Genomic DNA, 6,570 nt, shown 5'->3' with positions numbered 1-6,570 from the left:
CAGTTATCCCCCCATTTGTGTGACGAATTAATAAATAATGCATGAATTTGAAACAACAATGACTTTATTGCCTCTACAAGCAGAGATCAAAGGGGGGAGGGGAGGGTGGTTGGCTTACAGGGAAGTAGAGTGAACCAAGGGGGTGGGTTTTCATCAAGGAGAAACAAACAGAACTTTCACACCGTAGCCTGGCCAGTCATGAAACTGGTTTTCAAAGCTTCTCTCATGCACAGCAGATTTGCATCAACCTCCCACCCCACCATAAATGTCTCCCCCTTACTCTCACAGATATTGTGGAGCACACAGCAAGCAGTAATAATGATGGGAATATTGGTTTCGCCGAGGTCTAACCGAGGTCAGTAAACTGCGCCAGCGAGCTTTTAAATGTCCAAAGGCACATTCTACCACCATTATGCACTTGCTCAGCCTATAGTTGAACTGCTCCTTACTACTATCCAGGCTTCATGAGCCATGGGACCAGTAGCATAGCTAGTGGGGTGCAGGGGACGGAGCCGCTTTCCCTCAGCACATTTTCCCAAAAGCGGTGCCTTAGTTAGGGGGTGCCAGCGGGCGGGGCCCACGCTCAGCTCTGAAACTTGGCCTGCCAGGCTGGCAGAGAGAGGGCAGTGGCAACAGCGAAGGTTACTGGGCATGCTCAGTTCGGGTGGGCATGCTCAGTACACCCAAAGTAGGTAATTGGGAGCAGGAGCTGTTTGTGGTTGTTACACCGGCACTGGGCTCCTGCAGGCAAGGGGGGGCGGTGTGGCTGGAGGAGCGAGGGGGGGCGTAGCATGGCAGCCCGCAGCGCGGCCGGAGGAGGCATGGGGAGGCGGCGCGGCCAGAGGAGCCATGGGGAGGTGGTGTGGCTGGAGGAGCCATGGGGGGGGTGGGGGAGCAGCATGGCAGCCCGCAGCACGGCCAGAGGAGCCATGGGGAGGCGGCGCAGCCGGAGGAGCCATGGGGGGGCCGCGGGGGCGGCACGGCACGGCCAGAGGAGCCATGGCGGGGGGTGCAGCACGGCCAGAGGAGCCATGGCGGGGGGTGCAGCACGGCCAGAGGAGCCAGCCATGGGGGGGGAGCGCGGAGTGGCCGGAGGAAGGGCCAAGGGGACAGGGCCAGAGGAGGAGCCAAAGGAGGGGGCGGCTTTTTTATGTTTGCTCCCCCTGCTTTTAGAACCTGGCTACGCCACTGCATGGGACCAAGGGGTAGGCTGGGGTAGGTGCGACCGTGTGGTGCTGCCAACTGGGAGAGCAGCCTGAGGCGGAAGCCTCCAGCTGCCATGATATTCCAGGCAGGACTGAATCTCCATGAGACAAAACTTAAAGAAGAGGATGACCTGGAGTCATTCCCATTTTTGTCCAGGTGCCCCCAACCGACCTCACTGAGGCCGGCCAGAAGCACCCATGTCTGCTCAGGTGCCCCCGACCAACCTAACCTTTCTCCACCTTCTGAAATAAAAAACTGTCTCCAATACATTCCAAGCACTTGTTAAATAATCGGTGCCCTGCTTTGTTATTTTCTTAACAGATGTCTGGGTAGTTGAAGTCCCCCATCACCATCAAGTCCTGTGATGATCATGTTAGGCCTGGTCACCTGACCCAACCACTGGCCTAAATCCATCACCTGGGACCAGATGACAAGGCACAGGTGGGCTGAGAATAAATCCTGTAAATGGCCAGTCAATCCTGTGACACAGGATCTGTAAAATAGGGATAATTATCACCAGTGTTATAGGTGCAGTAAGTGCGGTAAGGCCCCTGAACATACAGGAACTGTTTAAGGATCATATTTTATCTTTGTATCAGAGGGGTAGCCGTGTTAGTCTGGATCTGTAAAAAGCAACAGAGAGTCCTGTGGCTCCTTATAGACTAACAGTTGTATTGGAGCATAAGCTTTTGTGGGTGAATAACCACGTCTGACAAAGTCGGTATTCACCCACGAAAGCTTATGCTCCAATACATCTGTTAGTCTATAAGGTGACACAGGACTCTTTGTTGCTTTATATTTTATCTTTGTTCAGCATGTATAACTCTAATTGAAATACGTAGAAGTTGTGTGAAAGATTATGGGAGATAGTAGAGCCTTAGCTGTGAAAGGCCAAATTTCACCTCAAATACACATTCCCAAATTATATGAAAGCTAATGGGAGGTATATATATGTACATATCTGAAAAGAGAATTTGTCTCTAAATATTATTCCAAGTAGACATTCTGGGAATTCCAGAATTATAATAAAAGGAGACCTTTTTGTCTAACCAGAATGTAAGGGAATAACAGTCATTGTATTATGGAATAAAATGCTTCTTATAACTTTATCCACAAGAAAGTGACTGGTGTGATATCAAATTGTTGAACATTCTAGAGTGGGCTCCATTCTCCGTGTTGCTGATAGAAAACAAAGGACACTTCTCACTTTATGAATCTACAGTTATTAAAAGCAACCTGCAAAGGAACAAAAAAGAATATTGCCCTCTTTTTTTCTTTACAGTATATAAAGAAGGCCTGACATCTTTGGGGTTTTTTATTTTTATTTCCCCCCTCTTTTTTCAACAATAAATTCAGATCTTGGCTGCTCTGTTTTCCCTAGAAGACTGAATGGCTGACTGGAAAATTAGTATGATTATGACATCACAAGTATTATGCAGACCAAACCTGCTTAAATGTGAAAGGAAATAACTTTTGTTCACTGTTTTTAAAAGTTAATTTTATTTAACTCCAATATCCTACAAATGGAATAAAAGTTCTTGTTGGTAAAGAGGAAATTCCCAGTCCTCTGAGTCCTCCAAAGCAGACTTGATATTCCTGATATTCTAAGGTTACAAAAAGGAGAGTTAGGGATTTTTTTAAATTTTTTTTTTTAAAAACCACCCTTACAGGCTTCTTTATACATCATAAATAAGGCTACATTTTAGTCAGGTATTCTAGTAAAAGTCATGGACAGGTGATGGGCAGCAAACAAAAATTCACAGCACATGACCTATCCATGACTTGTACTATACCCCTGATTAAATTTTGTGAGTGCCACAGGTGCTTGGGGGGGCGGTGGCTCGGGGTATGCCACAGGTGCACGGGGGGGGGGTAGTTTGGGGGGCGCCGTGTGGGGTGGGATCACAGGTGCTTGAGGGGGGCAGTCCAGGGGGCACCATGAGTGCTCAGGGGGTGGTCCAGGGGGCGCCATGGGTGCTTCGGTGGGAGCAGCTCGGAACCCCCACTGGTTCTGGGTGGGGGTTGGAGGGGCTGGCAGGCTTCCCACCCAGCTTCTCGGAAGCAGTGACATGTTCCTTCCTAAGATCCTAGCTCCGCATTCTGCCAGCTCTGCAGCTCCCATTGTCTGGGAACCGTGGCCAGTGGGAATTGTGGGAGCGGTGCCCGTGGGCAGAGGCAGTGTGTGGAGCTAGGAGCTGAGGGAGGGACATGTCACCGCTTCTGGGGAGCCCCACAAGCTAAGCACCACCCAGAGCCCTCATCCACTCCCATGCCCTACCCCCAGCCCTGAGCCCCCTCCCACACCCAAACTCCTCCTGCTGCTACTGGGTGGGGCGGGAGGCGCGGTGACCCGAGACTGCCCCAGCAGCGGCTAGTGCGACTGGCCCATGTGCTGCCCGAGCTGCTCGGGCAGCCCTGGAGCCAACCACACCTGCTGCTGCAGAAGTCAAGGAGGTCACGGAAAGTCACAGAGTCTGTAACTTTCCGTGACCTCCATGACAGACACGCAGCCTTAATCATAAAGAAATAAAAAAGGGCAGGTTAGTTTGAGATCCCTGAGTGTGGGATAGTGTAGGAGTGTAACAAGGCCAGGCCTTGGACTTCTCAGTGTTGCCAACTGTCATGATATTATCACAAATCTCGTGACATTTGGTGGTTTTCTTAAAGTCCCAGCTCAGGAATAATGCACTTACATGAACATCTTAGCTTTTATTTAAAAAATAGTTTCTAGCAGTGATGGTTGCTGAGAAAAACTTTAAAATGTTAAATAATAGCACCTCAAAACCCAGAAGGCAAATAAAAAATCCCCCAGGTGTGTGTAAGTATATATATAAAATTTAATCTTTTTTTTTTTTTTGCCGGGGGGGGAGCAGGGGGAAGGCATCCTATTAAGTGCCGGGCAGGTGCTCAGGGCTGTGGAGGGGAGAGATTCCTCTTCCCCAGCCCCAGCCCCAGCCCCAGCCCAGACCTGCCGCGGGCTGTGGGAGAGACACCTCTCCCGTGGCCCCAACTCAGCCCTGGCATAGACCTGCTGCAGCCATGGGAGAGGTGCCTATCCCGTAGCCTCAATCCAGCCCTGGACCTGCCGTGGGAGAGGCATCTGTCCCATGGCCTCAACCCAACCTTGGCCCTGCCGCAGCGGTGAGAGGCTCCTCTCCCCACCAGCCAGGTGCTGCTGTGGGAAGAGAGAGCTGGGGGGAGTCCTCTCTCCCCGCCACAGCCCCAGGGCAGCCTGCACCCCAAACCCCTCATCCCTGGCCCCACCCCAGAGCCCTCCCCCCTCCCCCCACCCTCTGCCCCAGCCCTGAGACCCTCATCCCTGGCTCCACCCCAGAGCCTCCACCCCCAGCCAGAGCCTTCACCTTCCCACACACCCCAACTCTCTGCCCCAGGTCACACATCACCTCCATACTGGTGCACTTAACAGAATTCATTCCGCATGTGGATGGGAAAAATTAGAGGGAACACTGGTACTGACCCATAATTTTTGAATACTTGGGCTTGGCAATGCTAGCTTCTTTTCTTAGCCCTGATCCTGTTCTCCCTGGCTGGGATATAAATCAGGAGTAACTGCACTTAAGTCAGTGAGTTGGAGCTGGCTTGGTTTGGGCCACAAGGAACAGCTTACTGCATTTTAAATTCACAACCTACCTTAATCAGCATTAACTTTGGGAACTGGGGTAGGTGGGTCCATAGATTCATAAATTCCAAGGCCAGAAAGGACCATTGTGATCATCTAGTTTGACCTCCTGTATAATACAGACCATAGAACTTTCCCAGAATAATTCATAGTGCACATCTTTTAGAAAAACATCTAAGCTTGATTTTAAAATTGTCAGCAATGGCAAATCCACTGTGATCCTTGGCAAATTGTTCCAATGGATGAAACTGTTAAAAATTTACACCTTATTTTCAGTCTGAATTTGCCTACCTTCAACTTCCAGCCATTGGATCATGTTATACCAGGAGTGTGGAACCTATGGCCTGCAGGTCAGATCTGGCCCACTGCTTCATTTCATACGGCCCACGGCAAATCTCTGTGCTGTGGGGAGAGAGTCACTCCTTAACCTTCTCTTTGTTAAACTAAATAGATTGTGATCCTTGCATCTGTCAATATAAAGCATGTTTTCAAATTCTTTAATCGTTTTCGTGGCTCTTCTCTGAACCCTCTCCAATTTATCAACATCCTTCTTGAACTGTGTGTACCAGAACTGGTCACAGGATTCCAGCAGTAGTTGCACCAGTGCCAAATGAGAGCCATGAGCATTGGCTCGCCCCACTGCGGGGGGAAGCTAGGGTCGGATCCAGTTCTCAAAAGCGACCAGCATGTCCCTGTAGCCCCTAAGAGCAGGGGTGATCAGGAAAGCTCTGAGGGCACCGTGCACAGCCTCTTGGCCCCTCTGCCTAAGGGCCAGACATGGTGGCTACTTCCAGGAGCTGTGTGGAGCCAGGGCAGGCAGGGAGCCTTCCTTAGGCCCACTGTGCTGCCAACCAGGAGTTGCCTGAGGTAAGCACCGCCTGGCCAGAGCCCACACCCGAAACCCCTGCCCTGAGTGCCCTTCTGCACCCAAACTTCCTTCTGGAGTCTGCACCATGAACCTCCTCCCGCACCTCAACCCCTTGCCCCAGCCCGGAGCCCCCCCCCACTCTGAACCCCCCATTTCTGGCCCCACCCCAGAGCCTAGGAGAAGCCCTGAGCTTCTATGCCAGGGGTTCTCAAACTGGGGGTCAGGACCCCTCAAGGGGGGTCACAAGGTTATTACATGGGGGGATCACGAACTGTCAGCCTCCACCCCAAACCCTGCTTTGCTTCCAGCATTTATAATGGTGTTAAATATATAAAAAAGTGTTTTTAATGTATAAGAGGGGTTGTACTCAGAGGCTTGCTGTGTGAAAGGGGTCAGCAGTACAAAAGTCTGAGAACCTCTGTTCTATGCCCACCCCCTCCTGGGGGGGGGGCTGTGTGTGGCCTGCAACTGATTTTTTCTGTGGGTCAATGACCCCGATAGAAAAGGTTACCCACCCGTGTTATACCTTTCTCTTCCAGACTGAAGAGCTTGTTATTAAATATTTGTTCCCCAAGTAGGTATTTACAGACTGTAATCAAGTCACTCCTTAACCTTCTCTTTGTTAAACTAAACAGATTGTGCTCCTTGCATCTGTCAATATAAAGCATGTTTTCAAATCCTTTAGCCGTTTTCATGGCTCTTCTCTGAACCCTCTCCAACTTATCAACATCCTCCTTGAACTGTGGGCACCAGACTGGTCACAGGTTGGATTCCAGCAGTGGTCGCACCAGTGCCAAATGATAAAATAACCTCTTTGTGAGTCCCTTATTTATGCCTTCTAGGATCGCATTAGCCC

The 6,570-nt window shown here is 50.5% G+C and overlaps 1 long non-coding RNA gene across 1 annotated transcript in view; it reads right to left on the bottom strand.

The window, feature by feature from the left end:
• Window positions 1-2,746: 2,746 nt before the first annotated feature.
• The window catches only part of LOC123362069, a 4,657-nt gene continuing 833 nt past the window's right edge, over window positions 2,747-6,570 (bottom strand). The window contains exons 2-3 of the long non-coding RNA XR_006576333.1: window positions 5,138-5,248; window positions 2,747-2,810 (exon numbers count right to left, since the gene is read on the bottom strand). This is a non-coding gene — a long non-coding RNA (uncharacterized LOC123362069). The remainder of the gene's footprint in view (window positions 2,811-5,137; window positions 5,249-6,570) is intronic.

The sequence above is a fragment of the Mauremys mutica genome, chromosome 1, assembly GCF_020497125.1.
Source record: "Mauremys mutica isolate MM-2020 ecotype Southern chromosome 1, ASM2049712v1, whole genome shotgun sequence".
In the NCBI taxonomy this organism is placed as follows: domain Eukaryota; kingdom Metazoa; phylum Chordata; order Testudines; family Geoemydidae; genus Mauremys; species Mauremys mutica.
This window is presented reverse-complemented; position numbering and strand designations above follow the sequence as displayed.